This window comes from Anas platyrhynchos, chromosome 24, assembly GCF_047663525.1.
Source record: "Anas platyrhynchos isolate ZD024472 breed Pekin duck chromosome 24, IASCAAS_PekinDuck_T2T, whole genome shotgun sequence".
Taxonomy (NCBI): Eukaryota; Metazoa; Chordata; class Aves; order Anseriformes; family Anatidae; genus Anas; species Anas platyrhynchos.
Window position 1 is genome coordinate 2,996,954 of NC_092610.1, and position 24,236 is coordinate 3,021,189.

General features: G+C 55.5%; 1 protein-coding gene across 4 annotated transcripts in view; it reads right to left on the reverse strand.

The window, feature by feature from the left end:
- The window catches only part of RSPO1 (R-spondin 1), an 85,889-nt gene that overhangs the window by 20,452 nt on the left and 41,201 nt on the right, over positions 1–24,236 (reverse strand). For 3 of the 4 annotated variants that reach the window (XM_027444003.3, XM_072027291.1, XM_072027290.1), the window contains exon 1: positions 7,288–7,500. The exons of the other annotated variant lie outside the window; for it this stretch is intronic. The gene's annotated coding sequence lies outside the window, so the exon portion shown is untranslated. Of the gene's footprint in view, positions 1–7,287; positions 7,501–24,236 lie in introns of those variants that run through there. 4 annotated transcript variants of the gene reach the window in all.

Genomic DNA, 24,236 nt, shown 5'->3' on the forward strand with positions numbered 1-24,236 from the left:
ACAGATTCCTTGAGGCAAACCAGCGCTGAGCTCTGGCAGGGACAGCAGCGCGCTGTGTTTGTGGAGGCAGGAGCCTCTGCCATTTTTTTTTCCAGAAAATTTCCTCTACAAAACTCAGGAGGCCAGCACCGGGGTTGTGGGGCAGCCCCGGGCACGGGGAGCTCCTACCGGGGAGCTGCTCCCCCTACACCCCACAGCATCCCAGGGTGCACAGGAGGGTGGGGGGGCAGAATTGAAGGTAATACAGGCTGGAACTACCTCTCTATTTCTTTCTCCTCCTTATTTTTCCCCACTGGATGCTCCTGGAGGTATATTTTTGAGGTGTGTTGTTGTCAGGTCGTACAGAAAAGCCGCAGCCAAGCTGCCTGCCCCATCCCTGTGTTGCTCCCCCAGACAGGTCCCATCTCTTCACATCTGAAAGGGGGACCAGGGCTCCATCCCTGGCCCTGCTGGAGCTATCATAGTCCTGACACCAAGTGCCGGTCAAGGATTGAGCTCCCCCTGCCCTGGTTGTGCATTGTCCCCAACCCAGCCCCAGGCACTGCCCCCTGCCTTGCCCCATGCATTGCCCTCCTCTGGCTCTATCCACATTTCTCATTTCCCTTCTGTCCATAGAAGGCAGACAGGATCCCAAAAACCCTTCCCAGCTCTGCCCCAGCTCGGATCCTTTCTGCCCTCCTTCCCCACACGCAGGACACGGCCCCACGAGCTCGGTCAGAGCAGAACCGCAGGCAGCCACGGGCACTCCTCTGTACTGCCTCTCCTGTCCCGTGCCGCAGGGAGATGGGGAGCTGCTGATTCCTGGGTGGCTGCTCGCCATGCCAGGGCAGCGCCCACGCACCTTTGTGGTGCTTTGCTTCAGGAAAAGGCACCCGGCACCTTTGTAGCAGGGCAATCAGACAAACCTCACTCGTGCTTTAATGTGTGCTGTCATTTCCCTTCTCTTCCTGCGTGCAGCGTCTCAGCTCTTCCTCCCCTTGACCTCCCCTACCCAAGGCGCACCGGTAGCTCCGGGATTAAAGTCAATTTTTTCTATTTAATAAACCTGCAGAAAGCCTCATCTACCGCCCGGTGCACCTTTCCAAACCACATCATGCTTTTCTTTCGGCCTGAAGCAGGGTCTGCTCCAGAGGAAAGCCAGCCCGTGGTGCCACCACCACCACCCAGGACCGTGTCCAGCGCCAGCAGCGGGGGTCCTGCTGCTCCCCAGCGTCGGTGCCGGCGGTGCGGGGAAGCCCTGCCTCCCCCAGCATCACTCCAGGGGGCTTTGATGTTCGGGAAACGTAAATTGCTTTGAGACGCTATTAAAGTCAAGCTTAAATGATGACAGGCCACAGGGCTGGGACTTCCAGCACGTCTCGTAACTCTGTCCAGAGCTGGAGCTGGGAGAAGCGCAGCGAGGAGGACACGAAACCCGGAGTGTTTGCAGTGGGGGCTGCCCCACGAGCAGCTTCTCCCTCCCCGGGTTTCTGCCCCACTGCCAGGCTCGGTGCTGCCATGAACATGGGGCAAGGGGGGCCCCAAAGAGCTGCTGGAGCCCAGCCTCCCCTCGGCCACGAGCGGCTCTTGGGAACATTCCTGCTGGATGACATTTCCCAGGGCACTGAGAAAAGAAAAAAAAAAAAAAAAAAAAAGGCACTTTTTCCCAATATAAATTCTTGCAACATTTAAAAAAAAATATAACACAATAGCTGTAAACTCTGAAATGGCTGGGGGTGAAAAAGCTACAGCTTGGCGTGGAAATAGCGCTGCCATCCTCACCGACTGGTCGGATCCCAGATGTGAGACATCATGCGTGACAGAAACCCCAGGGGAAGGCCACGCAGGAAGCTTGTCATTGCCGTGGACTCCCACCCCGGCACGGGGACACACGCAGGTGACCTCAGGAGACCCCAGCGCTGGTGTCAGTCACCTGCAGTGGTGTGAGCAGAGCTGGGGTGGCCCTGGACCCTCTGCAGGGTCAGCCAAAGCCTGTGGAGGCAGCGAGGAATATTTCTGTATTGAAATCAGGGGAAATAAATCATTTCCATAGCAAAAGCAAAAGTATAGCAAAACCTGCAATGTATTTTGCTGCACCAGTATAGCAAAAGCTGTAGAAATGTGCTTGCTCGCTGCGTTCCCTGAGACATTTGCAGCACATCTATAATTATTTTAATTATAATTAAAGGCTCTATGCTGTGAGTGTGCTGAAGGAGCACGGCTAAGGCTGCGCATACGGCCTTAATTCTGCTGCACTCCGGCTTTTGAGAGGTTTCCAGTGGAGCCCTAAGCTTTGCTGGTGCGGATGGGATATGTCTATGTATTGTGTTTTAAACTATATAATTAATTGAGTGCAATGCTCTGCAAGGAGCTAATTCTGCCTAGGGATTTGGGTAATTCTATAAACATGGAGAAGCAGCAACGCCCAGCCCCGCCGCCGCGCTCGGCGGGGAGCTGCAGGGAGGAGGCTGGGCAGTGCTGGGAGCTGGATTTTGGGGTTGCAGAAAGCCAGGACTGGGGCTCCTGGGGCCTTGGGGGAAAGGGAAAGGAGAGGCAGGGATGGGGAGGAGGAAGGGGAAGATGAGAAAGTGGAGGGCTGGGGGCAGGGGGTGGCCGGTGCCACCCCGCAGCTGCACCGCGGCACTTCTGCGCATGCTGTCCGCTTCGAGCTCGGCGTCTGCACAGAAAGAGCCTGTGCATACTTGAAATATCTTCAAGATGACGGCGCGAGGAAGAGAATGGGTCGTGCATGGCTCGACAAGATGGCAGAGCCGAAAACAATGGTCTGAGGCAAAGGAAAGAATGCTTCAGCGAGGCCTTAGCCAGAGAGCCGCGCGGGGCGGCAGAGCAGATGCTCACGACGTCTGCTTTGGGGCTTGGTGGTTTTAGACAGTCAGTGCAAGTTCAGATGAGCCATTCTCTGGGAAAATGCAGTGACGCCTCCAGGGTGCACAGGGGAATGACTGAGCGACTCTTCTCATCTGCATGAAATATGTCCCAAACCCTCAGCCGCCACCCTCCCCGCGGGGACAGCCATCCTGCGCGGCCCCGCGCCCCCGCCGCTCGGAGGGCGCTGAGCCACAAGGTTCAGAAAAGGCGGATTGAAAAAATATATCAGTGAAAAAAAACAGGGAGCTTGGATATTCAGAAGCTTTGGGTGATGGGCAGCTTCTCTCCTGCCAGTTAGTGGGATGAGGTTTGAAGCACAAACCATGTAGGGACACTTGCCTGATTCCCTGCTTGGGGGTTTTGGTGATTGAGGGAGATGCTTGGGCATGAGTATAGCAGACAGCCACCCCAAAAGGGACAGGACCATCCGGGAGCCCTGCACCACAGGGACTCATCCAGCTTCCACCCCACGTGTGCTCTGCAGACAGCACCGACAGCCCCCGGGGCACCGGCAGAGGGGCGAGGGGCAGGTCGGAGCCACGCTCCTGGTTAACGTTACTGAGAAATGCGCATCCATTTCCCCGCTGTGCCTTTTATAATCTCCTCCAAGCCGCTCGTGCATATTCCAGGCACGTGCTGCGGGATCTGTGAAGGGCACGGGGCGTGCGTGGGAAGCTCCTCGCTGCTGCTGGCAGGAGGCTGCGGCTTCGCGCCTCTGCTCCCCGAGGAAGAGCCGGGGCTGAGCCACACAAAACCCACGGCCGGCCCCTCTCTCCAGCACCGCTGCAGCAACGGGCATGAGATGCTATTTCTTGGAGATGCCTTCTCGTTTGCTAGGAGGGAGAGCAGCTCTCCAGTGACTGCAGTGTCAGCAGGAGCTACCAGGGACGTGACAGCCTCTCGTGGAGCCTCTGCCCGGGGAGCTCCGGGGTTTCATTTCCAATTAAGTTTTTCATATGGTAGCATTCAGAGCTCTGATGGGAGATGAGGCTACTTTTGTCTAAGAGAGAACATACTTTCACTGTTGCACCCGGCCCAGAAATGACTTCTCTGCTATTAAAATGTGATTTAATTTATCTCCATGCATTCTGTGATGACTAGGACTTGTTCTAAGGAGACCTTTAAAGGAGAACTTTCACGTTATTAAATGTATGTGCTAGGAAGTTGAGTTCTGGCATCCTCTGATAACCAAATTTCTTTTCTAGCCTCCACTATATCCATCATGATAAAAGCCCCTGCCAAAGCCCTAACTCAAGCCATGCTTCTGGCATATTGTGAAACGAATCGGGGTGGGGGGCGGGGGTGGGGAGAAACCCACAAGATGCTCCAGTCCAGTATTTTTTTTTTTTAATCAAAGTTTCAAGGATATTGATGGTTTACCTCATAAGGTAAACATTTGTAGCCCAGTTGCTTTCCCAGGGTTAAACCAGAAACAAGTGGCTATCCGAAACTGCAACTAATTTGCTCTGACAGACTCCAGTCAGCTTCAAAATGAGTTTTCTTAAAAATCACAGGCCCTCGATACTCACAGAGCGGTGGTGTTAGTGTTTCCCCTGAGGACAACAGGACAAATGCATTTTGGGGGGACAAACCCTCTCCCTCCCCGCAGCACAGTGCCTGTCCCCTCTGGACACTTGGCTCCTGCACCACGGAGGGAAACCCTGGCAGCCCCCACCGCTGCCCAGCCTGGGGCACAGCACCCATGGGTGCACCCCAAAGCCGGTCCCCACTCTCTGCAGTCGTGGTGGTCGCGCACCGTGGGCAGCAATGGTGAGGGACCCTATCCCCTTGCTCCTGCCTCACCACCAGCTGGAGTGGCCTTTGTGTGCTGCACCCAAGTCCCCCCCAGACCCTCTGCCACCCCCAAATTCACCCACCAGGCTCTTGTGCCAGCCACCCCTTTGGGTGCCACTCATGGTGCACCCAGGACAGGCACTGAGGGTGTCAGGGTGCCCCTCAGCCTCCCCGCAAGCACCATTCGTGCAGCCCTCCCGCAGCACCACCATGCTTAACCCCAAACTGAGCCGCAGCAGGGCTGGCTGGAATCAGGGAGCAAAATCCATGCTCAGGGTAGACCGAGCCACCCAGGTTGGGGGGATGCCGCTGTCTGCTGGGGCAGCGGGTGGTTAACAGCAGCATCCGGCTGCTCTGCCTCCTGCGAGCTGCCTGCAGCAGCCCCGGGCTTGCAGGGCTCTATTTATTCTGCACTGACAGCTGGCTCGCTGAGGATGTCACCGTGCCAGCCTTCCTCCTTGGCATGCCCAAGATTAACGTGGCTCCAGCTCCGCGTACACTACCTGCTAACAGATCCTGGGTCCGATGCCAGCCGGCACCCACCGACGTGCCAGCTGCTAGCTACAGAAACCTCAGCGCCTCGAGCTTCAGGCCCTCTCTGCCCTCCCAAATCTCATCTGGGAGGCACCGGCTGTGCCCCCCCTTCCTAGCAATCCCCCCGATGCTCATCCAGCCACGGGGCGTGCGGCTCGGCAAAGCTGAGCGCTGGGGAACGGCACGAGGGAGCTTTAATTCAGTTCAAGACGCGCAGCGCTACTGTGCTCGCTATTAAAAGCTCCACGCAGAGCGTGAGATTTCCTGCGCACAAAGAGGAAGGTATCTTTTTTTAGAGCCTAATTTTATTGTTTCCCCAATGTATTAGCTCGTGGACCAGAGCCACGGCAAACCGTGCCGTGTAAGGAGCTCCCTTCTGTAAAAGCGTCTCCAGGGCACGACGACGGCTCCGGAGCAGGGACGGTGCCAAGAGGCTTTCACCACCAGGGCTGGCATTGCCCCCGGGACTCTGCACATGGCACAGCACCACGCTGGCACTGCTGGCATGCCCGCCTGGCACAACGTGCCCGTACAGCCCTGGCTGCCAACCGCAGTGAGCTGTCGCTCTGCTCTGCGTATAAGTCAGAACCTGTAAGCGGCTCCTCACTGTTCGAGGAGGCTGGAGAGGGAGAAGGGAAAGAGCTGCCAGACCCCAGCTGGTCTGGGCTCTGGGAGCTGGTGGAGGATTAGCCCAGCAGCGTGTCTTTACAAATCGCTGGTTCCCAGAGCACACAAAGCAAAGCTCTGAGCGTCTCGGCAGCGAGGCAGAGACAATTACTTGGGGAAAACGACGGCATTTTCCGGCAGGGCGCACGCAGACGGGACCCTGGCTTCCCACAGCTCCTGTCCCACAGCGGGCACAGCACCGGGGCTGGGCTGAGCAGATCCCTTCTGCTACAGCCTCTTCATCCTGGGCTTGTGCCTCCCAGACCAGAGAGGGTTTGCAGAGCAGCCCCAGTCCCTCCTGGCATGGCCTGGAGCGAGGAAGCTGTCTGACCCAGGAGACGGGGAGGCTGCTGGGGATGGTTTCTCTGCTCGGCACAGCCTCGTGCCTTCTCTGCAAGGTGTCCCCAAGCCCTCGGGCTCGGAACCGACTAAAACCCTGCGAGAGCCTGCAGGCAGGCCCCAAAGTGCACCAACCACGGGTACAACCCCACTCCTTCAGCCCTCCCAGTGCGTTCTGACCTGGATAGGGAGGGAGATCCAGGGCTGCACTGGCTCGTGGCAGAATTATCCATCCCAACACCCCCAGCCGACTCCACTGCTGTCACATCCCGCTGCCAGCCCCAGTCCCCGTTCCCTCTGTCCCCTGCCCGCTGCCCACCCCGGGCTGGGGCCTCCCCACCGGCCACCCCGTCGCAGGCAGCGGCCGAGCTGGAAGCGCTCGCTACTTGTTTCACGGGCACTTCCGACATTTCCAAAATTGTTTTCGTTCTGGCTTGGAATGAAGACAAATATTTCAGAAATTTCCTGGATAACATAAAGTTTAAAATATCCTCCAAACTAAAATAGAAATAATAGGCTATCTCAGCTCTCGCATTATGTCATATCATGCCAGCTCATGGTACACTGTGCAGGATTACAGATGGCTCGTGACGAGCAGATGTAAACAAAAATACAAATAATGTCAACAAGAGAAGAGAAAAGAAACGCTGAAATGAGAAATTCTCTAAAACAATCTTTTTTTTTTTTCTGCCTTGTGCAAATTAATTCTCCATGGGAAATGGCTGGGATTTCATAAAAGAGCACAGTCTGGTCAAAGCAGCCTTGTCTGGAGGAGGAGAGACGCCCCGGGAGCGCTCCCCACCAGCGATGCCGCGGCGGCGGGGCTGGGCGCGAGCTGTCCCCGGTGCCCCTCGCCTTCCTGCCCCCTCCTCCCCTTCCACCTCTTATCTGCTTGATGGAAAGCCAAGGCGAGCGTGGGGCCAGCCCTGCTGCGCACCTCCAGGTCCGCGCTGTCGGGCGGCAGAGATAAAGCCAAGATGGATAAAGCTGGGCGCCGGGGTTAACCGTGGAGAGCAGCAGCTCGGAGGGGAGCAGAGCGCTCGTGGTCCCCCCCTGGCCACGCAGAAGGGCTGGGTGGGCTCTTACCTGGGGCTGGCTCCTGCCGTCCCTGCTCATCTCCCACCCGGACGGGTGCTCAGCGCCGGCACCGCTGCCCCATGCCGGGGCTCTGCGCCGGGCGGACCGCCGGGCGCCGGCTGGCACCCATCCCCGCCTGTCCCGTGCCTCTCCAGAAAGGCTCTGCTGGGAAGCAGCGCCGAACCTCATGTCTCCGACGCTGTATCCACCCCTTCCCACCCTCTTGGGGTTCGGTCCTGCCAGTTCCACTTGTGGGCTGTCCTCACCACTTTGGGCCTTTCTACCGCTCCCCTTCTTGTGGCTCCGGATGTCACCACAGACACGCTTTTATGAGAGTGGGCTTGTGCAAGGCTTGTATAAAGTGTTCTCAGAAATACGAGGTCCTGTCATTTGTAAAACTAATAAAAATGTCCAATAATTTTTACAAGGGAAAAATGAGTCATTGGATGGCACATTTCTCATTACTGGCATTTTACAATTAAAATGAGTATCTATTGAATCAACCCAAAGCTCTTATTGTTAGCAGACACTAATAACTTCCTGAGCTATTGAAGATACTTTTTTTCTGAAGAAACATGACCCCTGACCACTGCATTTCTCGTCGAGAGTGGTATCCAGCTGAGACCAGCTCTGCTCAGCTCCTGCTGGAGTTGTTTCAAACACATCCTGATGAGACTGGTGGCTATAACTGGGTGGGAAATTGTTTTTGAGCCCTCAAAAATGTTCAAGATTTCAAAATTTTTCCCGTTCCACATGGGGATGAATCCAGAATTGTTCAACTTTTTTTTTTTTTTTCTTTTCGAACAAAAAAAAATATTAAAAAAAGGAAAAAAAAAATCATGGAAACCAGCTCCGGAATAGCCAATAGCCATCGGTCGCACGGAGCCAAACGAAACGGGGACTCCCGCCCGCGGCTCGGACTGCGGCGCTGGTGGCTGTGCTGGCAGGAGCCGACTTCTCCTCCCAGCGTGGGACACCCACCCTGGACCTCCCGACCTTCTCTGGTGACAAATGAAGCCAGGACAACTTTCCCGATTCACCGCAGCACTCGCGCGTGCTCCGCCGAGCGCTGCTCTGCGCCGCGGGCAGCCACCAGCAGAGCGAGACGGGGCCATCGCCACCTTCTGCCCTGGGAGGAAGGGGACTGCTGCAGCTGCTTGCGTGGTCAGAACCCTCCAGAAGCTTCAGGAGAGTTTAGAAACGGCTTGACTTTCAACAGGCTCTAAGCCTGTCTGCTGGTAGCTCTCAAAGTCAGCCTCTGTTCGTCCTGGGATGGATCCGAATCGCCTCCTGCTTTTAATGCACGCCCGTGTGGGCAGAGGGCCCCCAGCAGCCAATTTTGGGGAGGGATTGAGCATTCTGGAGGCAAAGGGTTGCTAATGAGCAATGAAACAGGGGCTCCTGATGGAAGAGATCAAGGAGAAACAGCCCTGCAGCAGCTCCGAGGCTCCGCTTCCCCCAGCCCTTCCTGCTCTGCCCACGAGGGCTCATTGCCTTTTCACGAGATTACTGCGAGAAGCCAAGTGGAGTGCAGGAATTACTCCTGAAAGCTGCTCCAGATGAAGCAAAAGTGATTAAAACGCAAAGCCCACGTAACTGCTATGGCAGAGCCTCCAGGGAAAGCTCCTGCTGTGGGGTTTAGGAGGGAAGCTCGTGGCTGCCGCATGGCCAGCTGCAGCCAAAATCCCAGCACATGCCCTGAGGTGCACCCCTTGGGAGATGGTGCTGAGGACAGTGCCACCAGAGTGCTCCTGGGGTTTCTGCTCGCCCAGACTCTTTCTTTTGATATACATTCTGGTATATTTGTCATGAACCCCTGGGCTTTTTTTGGGGAGATGTGCTTTTTCCCACCTGCACATCCCAGGGGCAGAGGAAGAAGCTGTTTCATTGACATGCCACCAGAAAAGAGAAGCCAAATTCTCCCCACATGCACCAAGAATACAGTGAGTATCTAGACGGGAATGGCCATCATTCCTCCAAAATCCCAGCGGAGCCTGGGCAGCCAGGCTGCTGTCACATGTGGGGAAGTTCAGTCCCTATTCATACGTTCAAACACGTGCAAAGCTGATGAAAAACTACCATGAAATCCCATTGCACAGCAGTAACAATGAGCAAGTGCTGGCTTCTAAACACCGAGTGCCCTGCCAAGGAGCAGGCAAGTACCGATCCTGCTGGGCTGCGGGGTCCAGGCGCTGCTTTTGCCATCGCAGCTCCTCTCGGAGCAGGTCTGCACGAGACAAGTCCCCGTCCAGCTGCGTCTTCAAGCCCTCTGCCAGAAATGAATGCCCAGAAAAGACTGATGGAGACTTCACTCTGTCCTTGCTAGAGGAGTTCTTATCCACGATGAGCAGAGGGATGGAGCAGGCACCGCGTGTTTGCCGGTTGAGCAGTTGCGGGGGCGCATGGGGAGGATGCTGGGCTCTGCTCCTTACACACCAGTCTCTCTCTGGACTCTCCTTGGACTCCATCCTCCCCATTTAGCTTGGGAGGAGATGGCTCTTTCTCTTGGGAAAACGCTGTGGGAGTGGGGATGCGGGGCCCAGATGCTGGGGACAAGCAGATGAAATTGTTTTCCATTCTCTGTTATTGTGCAATGGCTCCAGAGCTGGAGACACTTTTCCTTTGCTACTGAACGTGGGGGCTGGGACGACAATGTGTATTGTCATTTATAAGTACTCTAAGTCTCTCCTGGGACCTACGTGCGTAAATCATGCATTTGCTTTAGCATCCTTTTCCCCTGTTGTATTTTTGCATCTCAGCTTCTGCCTACGCCATCTATGTGAGACTGAGCTCTCCAGACACCAGAGTCCTGCTCCCAGCAGCATCCAGTTTGTGCTGCTGCCATCCCCCTCTCCCGCTGTGAAGGGAGTGCCGTGGGAGCTGGCTGCTCACCGAACGCCGCGAGCTGCTCACCAAATCCATCCCAGCCACCGTCCTGCTGCGGTGCCAGGTGCCTGAGCGAGGCGCTCGCAGCAGGCACTGCCGAGAGCCTGCAAGAATTGCCAAGAGCTTCCCTTTACAGCTTTGTCTTTCCTGTTAAAAGTTTTATGGGATTTCCTCAGCACTCAGATTTACCAGCGTGCTCGCCCAGCCGTGGGTGCCACCAGCCTGGCCCTGGGGATGGCTCCCAGGTGGCACCGCAGGCGCTCAGCTCCTGTCCCCGCAGGGCTGCGCTGCGCCTGGCCCTGCAGCGACTTTGGCGTCCCCGCCGCGGGGACTTATCGGCTGATGCCGCAGGATTTCCTCACCCCGCCGGGGTCGCACAATAGCGAGGACAGGCTGCTCCGCAGACACCCTAATCCCCGCGCGATTGTGCGGCGTTTCGGGGGGTGACGGTGGTTCAATGACACTTTGCAAGGTTAGCAGGAATGTTAATCCGCGCAGAAGAAAAAAGGTGATGATTATTTAATGCCGTTGGTCGGGAGCTTTTGTGCTGCCCTTAGGATGATGGGCTCGTACCGGGTGATGTTTTAGGGCACTGCTGAGGACCAGCAATGTGTGGGCCACCTGGGCACTGCCCACCCTGCTCCAGTTTTATGGGGCACAGGGAGGGAGAGGGGGTGGCACTGCCTGATGTCTCTGCAGCTTGGCCCTGCTTCTGCTCTGTCCCTTTGAATTTTCAAACAAGTAACTCAGTTTCTGCCATCACCCAATGAAAGCACAAGCATGCACATGGCCAGAGCACACACGGACAGCTCTGGAGAGCAGCAGAGTTACTTATTGTCTGAACTCAATTTCCAGAAAATTGGGTGTCTCTTACAATTCCGAGATGCCTCAGTCGAAGGGCAGCTGACGAGCTCCTGCTCTCTGACTGCGTGCTGCGGCACGGGGACTTGTCGGGGACAGTGCAGGGCACACAGCCTGCTGAGGGAACTGCAATGAACAGGCTCTGGGGACCCGTAGAGGTGTGGGGCAGGTGGTGTGGCTGTCCTTTCCCTGTGGAAGTGGTTGGGCATGGTGGGAAGCACCATCCCTAGGAAGCTGCAAACAGATGCTGGGGGCTGGAGGAGCTGTGCAAGTGCCACCCTGTCGGTGCAAAGCCTTGGGCACTCCCCACGGGATGGTTCCACTGGCATTGGCAAGAGGTGGTGGAGTGAAACTGCCAGCTGGAGATCCCTGACAGCCATCCAGGGATTCCTCATCCGCAGGACGGGAAGGGTGGGATAAAGCACTGAGATAACAGGCAGGATGATGCCCGCTTGCCCGGAGGGAGCACAGCACCGCAGCACAACCCTGTGCCCTGCTCCACGCTGCAGGAGCTGGCACGCTGTCCCCATCTGACCCCACACATGTCCCCACCACACACCGAGAGCCAGCAGCATCCCGACAGCCAGGTCTGGTGGCTCCACGGTGGCCTGGGCAAGGCCAACCTCAGGGTGACCTCCGGGCGGTGCCTGGTGACAGCGGGGACATGCAGGGACAGCAGGGACGTGCATGTGGCTGGGGAGCAGGGGACAGAGCCCACGGTGGAGGGCACAGAGCACGGCCGTGGTGCAAGGCAGCGTGTGCAAGCGGTGCTGGTGCAGCCCCGCTCATCTGGCGGCGTGCATGTGTGCGCGCTCCTATGTGCGTGTCTAAATCATCGCGGCTCAGTGGATTTCAGGCACTGCAGGCAGAAAGTACAAATCTGCATTCGATTAAAAGAGCCCTTTGTAATATAACCTATATGAGCCTGCACTTAACACCCATCATCCTGAGGAAAGCCCAGGCACTCTTCCAGCCAGTTGGGCTGCGTGCCTCCGGGGCAGATCTCCCAGGGACATGAGACTGCCGGGGCAGGAACTTGGACCGAGTTTCTGTGTGGATTCTTCCCCCTTCGAGAGAGGCACAATGGGGCTTTGCATGAGTGATACAAACATGCCAGTTGTACTTAAGGTTGACAAATAATGTAAACCACACAATCTGGTTTGAGGGAAACGACTTCACCACAATTTATTTTAGTGCTTTAAACATCACGCCAAACTCTGTAGTGAATTGCTAAATTAATGCCGGGCTGCCATCTAAATAGACATCTTCAGATCACAAGCATGTTATAGGGGGAACGGTTTCCTTTGAAATGGTTCCCACAGCTTAAAGGCTGTGCAGAGAAAAAATGTGCCCAGGATTCAATTGCTGCCAACATGTGGTGGCCACATTTCTCTGCCGCTATTGGCCAAGATGCTCCGCGAAGCTGAGGAAGCATCACCGAGGTGGAGAGATAAACGGGTAACCGTGGGGAGACAGGGAATGCCATAAGCGGCTCGCTCCATGGAAAAGGATGAAGAAGAGTGCTCACTTCCAAGCTGGAAGCCTGGAAAAGACGTGCCCTGCTCAGGCAGGCACCTCTCTGTCCCCACCACGCTCTCTCTGGGCTGCTCGTGATGCAGCAGGGAAGCCCGGCAAAAGCACAGCGGGTGTTTATTCCACTCTTGATTTTCCATCAGCTTCTTGGCTGATGTAATCAGCATCGCTGCATTAACTCTGCTCCCCTGGCGGCCGGAGATCAATGGCAATTTCCACCAGCTTACAGCGGTGTCCCAGCTCTGCTAAAAGCAAAGCTCCTTGGGTTCATTGGGCGAGGGCAGCCAGGCTCCTGGGGGATAGAGCTGGCTCACTGGTGCTGGGAGGCTGTGCATGGGAATCACAAGGAACTAGGAGCTGCTTTCACACCTTCCTCATCCCAAAGTCCACGGCCAGTGTGGATTGGAGAAGTACAAAATGCCTGTGGGTGTTTGAGCAGGGCTTGGTGAGGATGGATAGCAGTGGTGGGGGGTACAGAGAGCAGAAGTGAGCCTGCCCCTTGGCTGGAGCAGCCAGGTGGGGTGGGAGCTGGGTGCTGGATGAGGGACGTGCTGAGGATGTCCTCATCCTCATCCTCATCCTCATCCTCATCCTCATCCTCATCCTCATCCTCATTACCTTTACCCTGGGTGGCTCCAGCTGCTGGGTGCTGGAGAGCTCACGGGAGCCATTCCTCATCCCAAAGAGCACCCCGGCACCCTGCTGTGACAACAGGGCCAGGAAAGCTGCCCCTTGAAGCCCAAAGGAGCAGGGGGGCTCGTGGTGGGCACACACGCCCCATGCGTGCTTCACATCTGCACTTCAAACGCTGCAGATAGCCTCGCATCCAGTGGGCAGGCTGCTAGCAAGCACCCTGTAGACAAAGGATGAGAAGACAAAGGAAAGGGAAGGGAGCTGTCACTTGGCCACCGTTCCCACCCAGGCAACTTGGTTTTTGTTTCCCCATCACCAACCCGAAATCCATCTTCCATGCTTTCGTGGCTCAGTCGCTCTTTCCCCTTATGGTTTCCTTCAGCTGAGCTGGAGGAAGAATAAAGAAACGTCTCTCAGGGCCCCAGCCTCTTACAAGGCTCATAAATATGTCTCTGCTTAAAAACTCAAGGATTAATTAACTCATGAGTATCTCCTGCCCAAAGCTCTGGGAAAGAGCACCCTCCTGTGCGGGACGCAGCCCTTCAGCAGGAGTTTTGCCTGAGCAGGACGGGGACAGGGATGGGTGAATGCACCCCCAGCTCCACGCCACCACCAGGCTCCTGGGCCCCCGGCACCACCAGCCGCCGGTGGGACCGTGTTGCCTTCACAGTGTTTTCAATTAGGCGCTCGACAATGCCCACGCTTGGTGGTCCGTCGTAAATTTTCAGGCTGACGGTGCCACGGGGGAAGCTTGGAACAAGGGGGCTGGTAGCTCTGGGCGCATCTCGGGGCCGAGCTTGCAGAAGCACTGCCCAACTTCCCTCCTGCGCCACCCGGCCGGCTGCCCAAAATGTTGTGCAGCCACTGAGCCCCTTGCCTGGGGGCGCACACTGGGGGTGCCCCTCCTGAGAGCTGCGGGGGTTCTTGCTCCCCTCATGCCCCTCGCCCGGCATAAAGAGGCACCAAACCCTGCAGCAAGCATGGGGCAAAGCGGTGCTGGGTGTGCGAGGGCATCCCCTGCCCTCCCCGGGCTCCTGCACCCCTGCTGCTACACAGCACCTGGTCTGCAGCCTGGCTGCCCCGGGGTCCCGTGGGGGCCATGTCCCTCGCCCAGGCTCGGCCAAGCCCAGCACGGCCTCCGGGCAGGGTGGGTGTCTGCAGCAGTCGTTTGGTCCTTGGCACAGCGTGACAGCCCAGCAATCGCCGGTCTCTGAAGAGCTGGAGCTGCCAGGAGCCACTCCTTCCTCAGTGGGTCCGCGCGGAGCTGGTACGAAACAAACAACTTTTGCAACATGTTTTGTTTTCCATCATTACATTTAAAAAGTAAATAAATTAAATCCATTTTGCTGCCACTTTGCTATGTCAAGTGTAACCTGAGCGTTGCTCGCGTGGGAGGCGCGGCGCGGGGCCTCGCCGGGGCTTTCCAGTGCTCGGGGGCAGCGCAGGGAGGCTCTCGGAGAGCTTTTCACACCTGTGACTGTCACCAGGAGGGATGTCCCCGTCCTGCTCACCTCCTGAATCCGGCAGGGCTTGAAGGGAGCAGAGAGGGGAACAGGAAGCTGAAGCGTAAAGGAGCCGGGGATGGCTTGGACCCAGCGCCACCCAGCAAAGCACCGGCACAGGCAGAAGACACCGAAATGACCTGACCTCCTTCTCTCCTTTCCTTCGTGTCTCTCTCCAGGAAGAGCTTTTGTGGAGGAGAGGCCCTGGGGACAGCTCACTGTGCCCGGAGTCACGGAGGTGAAGGCATCTCACCTGCCGTGCTCCCACCTACCCGACCACAGCAGAAGGCTCGTCGTAGCCCCAGGGCGATGTGCTCCAAAGCCTCTCAAAAATGCAGAGCAGGGAGGGGATCGCTGGGAGCACCCTCCAGATGCCTGGGCTTTATCCTCTCCACGAAGGAAGCTGTCTGCACCCCGGGACAGGCCCCAATGCTGTTGGCACCGGGCTCAAAGTGCCCACTGATGTCATGGGAAGTGCAACTTGGCCCTGGGTGCGAGAGGGCTTGGCACAGCTTGCAGCTGGCCTCCTCGCTGCTCCTCTCCCTGGCTCTGGGCCGTAATTAATTCGCTCTGCTGGAGGGGTAGTTCCCAGCTGAGGAGCAGGGATCCTCTGGGTTTACCAGTTGGCAAAAGGGGTTTCCAAAGCACAGGCCACCCTTTCTGCTCAAGAGCAGGTTTAGAGAGGTGGCCGCAGCACCTCTGGGTTCCTGCCCAGCACATCACCTTGCCGCTTTCCACCCAAGATGTGAGAGTTTCCACCCAAAATGTGAGAGCAGGACGGCAAGCCCGGCTTCCATGCGGGTCTGTACACAGAGCAATTACCATGAGCATCAAAAGGAAGAGAAGCCCACGCCCCTGGGAGCAGGCAGGAGCTGCTGCTGAGGAAGCTGCTGCAGAAATTCAAGCTGTGATTTTTAGCTGCTTATTTGGTGCAGGACGCCTAGCCCTGCCTGTGGAGCTCTGGGCAGGCAGAGGGCACGCCGGCAGCCCGAGCAGAGAGCAGCACGTAGCTTTTCTGCTCCGACCCGGAGAAGAGGAAACATTTCAGCAAACCATTTTACCAGAAAACACGCGAGTGACTTTTTTTTTTTTTTTAATAATAACATCCAAATGAAAACAATGTGGGCTTCAAAGTTCGTCCTCGGGATGCTTTGTGGTTCACGGGCTTTCCGAAAGGCGCTCTCCTTTTGAACCCACAGAACGAGCCCCAAAGCCCCGGTCCCTTTCCCAGAGGTGCCCACGGTGCCCTCGCTGCCCCACGATGCCCAGGTGTGGGCAGCGGGGCCAGGGGCTGCCCGTGGCAGCAGGGATGCTGAGATGCTTGGGATTGTGTCGCTGCACAAATGGGCCCTTTTGCGGCTTCCTCTCTCCCACCATTTGCCAGGAACAGAGGCAGGAGCCCTGACGATCAGCGTGGCGACCGCTGTGGTTGCTCTAAAAGCGGTCTCCTGTTACCGAAATGTAAATGTTGATGTTTTAGGAGGGGAGATGCTGATGAAAATGGAGCCGGCCCTGTTTGTTTGTTAAAGCAGCTATTTTAAACAAGTTCTGCTCACACAGCTTGCAATTCGGAAGGAAGTTTTTCCAGCCATAATATCCTAGCTCAGCGCTGGGCAGACAATGGTTCAGCAGTTGCCCTGGATTAGCTGGGTGAAGTCACCCCGTGGAGCCCCGGGAAGGGCTTCTGGGAAGCGGCGGGGCTTAATTCAGTGCCGCAGGGCAGGCGGCGGGGAGGGGACGCTCCCGCAGTGCTGAGCCACCCTGGGGAGCCCCGAGCAGGGCACCGAGCAGCCGCCCCGGCTGGCACCGGCCAGGCCCCTTGTCCCAGGACAGGGCTGCTCAGCACGTCCACACCATGCTTTTTTTTTTATTTTTCCCCAAGGAAAATGCTTCCATTTAAATGCATTTTTATATATATTTTTTAAACAAATGCAGAACGTTTCTTTCCTTAAAACACTTTCTCGAGCAGTAAGCCCGGGGCACCTTCCCACCAGGAGCACCGGGAGCAGCATTGCAACACGACGGCCACCAACAGAGCCGATGGGATGAGGCTCCCCGAGCCGGGGAGGGCGCACGACACCTTTCAGAGCCTCCATCCCCGGCGCCCTGAGCGTGGCCGTGCCCGGTGCCCTGCACCAAGCCCCACGTCCCATGCTGGGCCCCGTGCTGTGCATCACGGCCCGCGCTGTGCCCTGTGCCGCGGCCGGACGGGCGCCGAGGGCCTGGCGTCACGGCCGCTGCTCCCTGATGTGTTTGCTTCGGGAAAGCAGACGGGGCTCTTGGAGGGTGGCGGAGGCGGCAATGCCAATTCCTTTATTCATTACAGCCTCGTATACAAATAAAATCTTTACAAGCTTGCCTTGAGCCTTTAAAAATGCCGTTTAGGACGTGTCATTTGTATTGTCTGACTTCAGCTCCCTCGCACCACGACTGATCTCAGAGGCAGTAAAATCCTGCTTCCACGTAAAACCCAAATGAGTTTATTTTATTTGCTGGGGCAGGGCGAGGGAAGCACTTACTGAGCTGCTTCCTTGGCTCTGACCTGCCATCCAGCTGCCCTGGCCTGCAGAGGACACGGCCACCCTGCCCAGCGGGGACGTCTGTGCCCTGCGTGCCTCCACCGTGCAATGTCCCCGTGGCAGCTGCTCCTGCAGGGACACGGGCACCCAGCTGCTTTGCCCACAGGAAAGCTTCCTGAGCGGTCTCTGCCTCATCCCTGCAGGAGCACAGCCAAGTCCCAGACCCCCCAGGGCATCCCTGCTGCATCCCCATGCTTTTGCAGGAGGACGTGGGGCAGAGCCACCCGCCACCCCACGTGTTCCCACTTGGGACGTCCCAGCCAGTGGCTGTGATGATGCCACGAACATCAGAAAGAGATGCAAAAGATTAAAGTGAGGAAATCTCTGCCATCTCTTCAGCTGCTTGGCGAGTGCCAAGGCGTGAAGGCTCTGACTCCGGAGGTGCACATGGAAACGCTCCATGAAGGGGAATTAATTGCAGCAGCACTGGCCTGTAGCATGAAGATTTTTTTTGTTAAGGGCTGAGATGAAGCTTTCCATTTCTTCCTCCTCTCGGTGAATCTCATTGTGATTAAATTAAAGGAATTCTCGTTAAAATGTTAATATCCTTCTAAGACTGTTTGTTGTTTTTCTCAGCTGCCTCTGGTCTCCCTTCAGAGCCTTTGCTGCTTTTTCCTAACGTTTTCCAGCTCTTCCTCCCTTTTCTTGCCGCCCTCCCCCCTTTTTCCGACACTCACTGGAAAGTTACAGCTGCGGCTGCCTGGTGGCTGCAGGCAGTGAGTCACACGAGGATCCCCATCGCAGCTCGTAAACAGGAGGGCGAAACACACGCTGCTGCCCCGGGCACCGGGCTGCGAGCTGATGGCCCCTGGTGCTCCCCAGGGGCTGCCCCAGGGGGTTCGCTGTGCCCTGGTGCCCGGCAAGGGGATGGGATGGGGATGGGATGGGGACAAAGATTGGGATGGGATGGGATGGGATGGGATGGGATGGGATGGGATGGGATGGGATGGGATGGGATGGGATGGGATGGGATCGGGACAGGGATCAAGATGGATCGGGATGGGGAAAGGGATCAGGATGGGAACAGGGATAGGGATGAGGATGGCGAACAGGAAAAGGAACAGGGAAAGAGATAGGGATTAGGATGGAAACAGGGATGGGGATGGGGACTGGGACAGAGATGGGAACGGGGACTGGACATGCATCCCCCCGTCCAGCCATGCCTTTCCCCAGTAAGCAGTGCACTACCAGGGCAAACCCTATTTCCCTGTGCCCATCAACAAAACATGGGTTGGAGGAGAACCCAGGCAAGGAGCTGGTGTCCTTGACTGCCCTGATCCCATCAGCACATCCTCTGCAGGCATCGTGCAGGTGGGGACCGGCACCCCCTATCACATTGCTGCTGCCACCAGGCACATGGCTGTCCCTTACGTGTGTCCCCCCCCATTTCCCATGTCCCTGGGTTTTGGCCACTGTGTGGGGTGAACCTGACAGCAACACCTACAAATTTACTAAAAAGTGACCGAAAAGTATGGGAACAATATTTATTTTTTTCCACAGCTGAGGAAAAAATGCTTATTTGTGGGCATTTTCCATTCAGGAGCATCCAACACAAATGCATTGTTCCTCTTTAAATTCCTAAGCATATGGTATTTTGTGCTGTTAGAGTTTAATATTCTTTTCATTACTGATATCTAATACAGACAAGTCTTGAGGGTTACACAAAACATATGCGAACCTAATTTGTTTTTACTGTGCCACATGTTTTTACTCCCTGCATCATTCAATTAGCTTTTTTTTATATATATATCATGTGATCAGCAAAAACTTAATGCTATTTTTAAGCATGGTAAGAAAGTGAAAAACACATTTACTGTGACTGCAGAGTAAGGGGAGTGTAGATTCACCCTCTGCAAAAATAACTGTTACAGTGTGATAGCAAAATGTGGTGCTGCTGCTGGGAACATGGCATTTCTTTAGCAGTGCAGCTTTTCAAAATGCTGCACAGCTTTTTAGGCAAACTCCTAAGAGTTCTGGGTTTGGAATAATTTATCTGGTTGATAGAGATGAGAACAAGTTTTACAAATACATAGCTCAGTGGTCAGCAAACACCACCTGCCCGTGTGTGTTGAGGAACTTGCCATCCTTCTTCCCCCATCTTGCACCCCTTCGTCCTCAGGAGCCTTTTCCACCTCTTCTCCTGACAGCTCTTCAGAGAAGTAGACGTTAATTTATTGAATCCATCATCTTTAATGCTTTTTCTTTCCCCAGGTGTTCACATGGGATCCATATTTGTATGGGAGTTGCAAAAGGCTAAGTAGTTGTTAGTTGTGGTCAGCATGCCAACGCTGATGAACTGGGGCTTTATTCTCTGCTGTGCAGTTGCATTCCCCATCCGTTGCTCAAACTGGGGCTGAGCTTATTTGGGGATTTTGGAGACTGGAAATGAGAGGAACAGGGAAAACAGAAGAGTTTGGGCAGACGAGATTCGTTTTGCTGTGCAAAACAGCTTCCTGCACACAAGTCCCTGAGAAGCAATTAACCAGTGCTAAACCACAACCTGCCTGGGATGTCGATGGCTCCAAATCTGAGCCCCTTGGAGACCAGCAGGGAAGAGGAGGCCAGTGGCAGGCCCATCTGGTTGCCTTCAGATGCTTGTGGCCACCCAAGGCCCCTCCACACCAGGGCTGGTGCTCTGTGCAGGTGCGGAGGAGAAGCGCAGCGATGGCAGCCCGACGGGTCAGGGAAACCTGACCCCGGTGGCTCGTCGTGCCAGAGAGCTCCAGACAACCCCAAACGCAGGAAATCCTGGTGCTGCCACATGCTGCGTTCTCCGTTCCCACACATGGGCCTTATTAGCAGTGTCAGAAGCCTCCAGCTTGTGGGTGACTGCTAACCACAACCACCAGCATTAACCTCCTGCTTGGGGGTCATTTGCAACAGCCCGCAAAATGCCTCAGAACTGGGCCATGTTGAAAGAAGCTGGTGGGTCCCTAAAAAAAATTTAAAAAAAAAAAAAAAACCTTTATTATTTATTTATTTGGGCCTCTGAGGATTCTGGAGGACAGTAATAAAAAGGCTGTGGACATCTGGAGCCTTCCAGGCCAGGAATCCAAGGCTGGCCGTGGGGTAGGAGAGCTCCATTCATGGGTTGAGGTCGTGTTTGCTGGGCTCTGTCCGCTTTGTTGCAGACATACATTGGTCCTTGCCTACCCTCTGGTGACCAAGAGATCCAGTGTCAAAACCATCTCGTCACACCAAGACAATCCTGGTCCCAGGCCCAGGTCATGACAGCCATCTCCACCACATGTTGGCCTACAGCTGCTGCAGAGGGCTTTAATTGCAGCTGAAGAACTGAAAGGATCCAAACTTGGGGCACAAAACAGCTTGGAAATGCACCTTTACTTCATGGTTTCCAGAACTAGATGTCCAGGCTCTTCCCAGCCCCATGGCAGCCTGGCCGCAGGCCGGCTGTGGGTGCTCCTTCTTCTGTCAATGTCCCGGTAGCTCCGCTGGTTGCTCACAGTAGGCCATGTCCCTTTTTTTTGGCCTGTTGTGCCTGAGAATCCCCTCAATGCTCCATCCACCTGCTTAGAAGCACCTCACAGTCTGTGGGAGCCATGATATGAGGGGTGAGCACAGTGGGGTGCTCACCCCTCCGTGCACCATTTTGTGGAGCAGGATGAGAGAAGCAGCTTGCCTTGACCAAGGAGAAATGAAATCCTCTCATTACATAATGCATGATGGAAGAGAAAAACAGGACAACCAAAAACATGCCCAAAGCGGCCATATCTGCTCCCTCCAGCAGGAAAAACCCTACAGAAACTGGAGCTAGGTGTCACTGGGGGGACCCCCGGCCTGCATGGGCCGGGTTCGCCACGCTCAGAGCCCAGAGGTTGGATGCCATTCGAGCCACGGGGCGCTGCACCACACATCTGTGTCAGATACTGCTAGCATAAATAATCCATTGTGCTCGGGAGCCTGAGTCAGCCGTGCAGCTGGGTTCTCCTGCAGGTCATGACTCACTCGGCCAAGACTCTGGATGTGTGTCATGGAGTATATCGAACCTGAGCCGCTTTTGTTAGGGGCAGGGCCCAGTCTTCAAAGGGTTAAGGGTAATTTGAATGATTCCTTTTGTTTAGATTCATTTCAGGTTTCGTGATTTCTGTTATTACTGCATAAAATCACTTGCAGGCGCTCGAGGTGGGGGCTGGAGGGAAGGATAGCTGGAACAGATGTGAGCTAATTGGAAGCACAGCGGCAGCACCAGCAAGTGCTGCATGGCGCTTTGCAGGCTGAGAGCAGCCACAAAGACTTTGTCACACCCTATTTGTGAATTACGCTGGCCGTGGGGAGAAACTGGGAAAGGAAAAAGATGCCAGGGTCAGACGGAAGATGCCAAAGAGCAAGTCTCTGCACTTAGTGCGCGTTTCAGCCCTCCTCACCCTCGCCCACCACCAAGCAAGAGAAGAGCACCAGGTGTTGCCCAGCTCGCAGGCTTCTCAGCCCAGCTTTGAAGTTGGATCATTCTGATTTCCATTCGATTTACAAATAAAGCTGGCTGCGCCAAGGCAAATAGGCTAATGGCTGCAGAAAGCAGACCCTTCTGATTGCCCCTGCTGCTGGATGGGGAGGAGACAGAGCTGGGGGCATCGCTCAGCAGTGTTTTGGTGGATGGGCAGCGTGCTGCTGGACAGAGACATCCCTGGCACTGCCTCTTGTGGGGTGGGATGGGATGGGATGGGATGGGATGGGATGGGATGGGATGGGATGGGATGGGATGGGATGGGACAGCAGTCATGCCCAGCTGGGAGGCTGCCTCTGGAGTGATTCACTGCTTCTCACACTGGAGGCCACAAAAGGATTTTGCAGAGAGCACCAGAAATAGGCATAAACCCCCTTCTCCCTCATTCTCCAAGCACCTCCACATCACTATGGGCAACATGCAGCTGCCTGGCTTCTGCTTGTGGCCACCAGGTGCTGAGCCCCGCACTTTTCCCATGGGAAACCACCCAGATCCCCCAAGAAAGAGCTCGACACCAGCACCCCGATCTGCAGGGCTTTACCCACGGGCCATACGCAGGCCCCTTCACTCCCCCTGCCCTTCTCCATGAGTCAAGCTGGTGAGGACCTGATGCTGATGCTGCAGTGCATGGTCCTGAGCTGCAGAGCTGATAGCAGCAGGAAGGGGCAGGTGACAGAAAGCAAGGTCCCTGGGGCTGCTGGAAACATTGCATCCTCAGACCTGCTGAGGAGCCAGCCCTCCACATTCCTTTGTGCTGGAAAACATTTGCTGTACCACAGCTACATTCGTCAGGGCAAGTCTTAAAGCTGCCAGATTATTCATTGCAGTGATTCAATACTCATAATATTAATAAATACCACTCCGAGACCCAGCTAACAAACTTCCGTCGAGGCAGGCTGGCAGCTGTCGCTTTCATAACCTCATCACCTCCTGCTCCTTTGAAGCAATGTGCTGGAGAACATTGGGGGCAATTCCCAAACGTGGATTAAAGCCCTAAAATCCCATCTGCACAGGAAAATTACAGTAGCAGAGTCATTCAGCAGTCAATGAACTACACTAGCTTGTGACAAGCATCACCTCCTTATTTTGCCTAAAGCAGCAAAGAGGCGCTGAGGCTGGTGTGAGCGATCACACCTCTCCTTTGCAGCAAGCAGGGCGAGCAGGAGCATGGGGATTGGGGCAGGTGATGGGGGCACAAGCCTGGGAACCCCAAACCAGAGCAAAGCTCCTGTTTCTCTAAATCCTGCAGAAAAAGCTCCGCCACGTTGGGAGACCTTCTGGTGCCTGCAACCTGCCCCAGCCCTGTGCCTCACCCCACAAGGCAGGGGGAATCCGAGGGGTCCACACAATAAAAATTCAAAGCATCCCAATCCAATAACCAGATGGAGCTGCAGGTGCTAATGAGATTGCGCATTGTCTGTCGTTCCCCAGCTTGCATCTGTCAAGAGCTTTCTATGCCCCACCATGGCAACATTTGCTTTAATTAAAGAATCTCCACGCTGCACCAGAGGGCAGATTCACCCCAGCCAGGATTTGCTGCACTCGCCGAGCCGCTAGACAGTCTGTCTCTCGCTAGGGATTAGGCTCCGGGAAACTCTCAGGCTGCTTGGCATAGAAAAACAGGACAGTTTCTGTGGGAGTTTGAAGACCAGAGTTCAATTAACTTTTCTCACTCTCCCTTTGGGCCAGACGTGGGGTATGTCTGGTGGCTCGCACCCCCGGCAGGTGACGAGGCTGGGGATTAATTACGGAGCTGACTTTGCTGGGGCCATGCTCTCCCAGGAAAGCCGCCTGTCGCTGGGAGCTGCTGGTTCCCAGCCACCTCCAGCTCCTGCTCCCACCATCGCCTGCCTCTGTCTCCACCACGGTGCTGGAAAATCCCATCCATCATCAGGCTTGCTGGCACAGCTGGAGAAAGCAGGCATACTGCAGGTCAAACAGAGCCTGCCTTCTCCAGGTCTCCACCGTCATAAAATACTGGAATAAATCATAAATAAAATACTGGAATAAAGATAGAAATGGGGAATGTGTCTGCCTATATCTTGTCACAGCACATGGTTCTTCTAAAATCACTGTCCCTTGGCACCTTTGGTGCAGTGAGGCAGGGGGACAGGCTCTACCCTGAGCACCCAGGTGGGGATTCCCCAGCTCCCCCAAACCTACAGCTTATCCTTTACCCATCCAAAGCTTCCACCTGCCAGGGCTCTGTCACCTGCAGCCCCCAAGGAAGTGCCAGGACCTTGATAAATACGAAGGGAAAAGGTCCAAAGCCCCAGGGAGAGCCTGGGTCTGTGCCCAGCCTCCCCAGGTGAACTTCTGGGGGCAGTTAACTCCAGGGCAGGAGGTGATGGACTCACCCATGGGTACCCTCATTGCCTATCACCTGTTGCAGCATGGACAGCTTTCTCTGTGCCACCAGGATGAGGCTCCTACAGTTCATCATTTTCAGTTATCTCCACTCTAAGTGGCCTTTAACCAATAGGACACAGCTTTTACCAT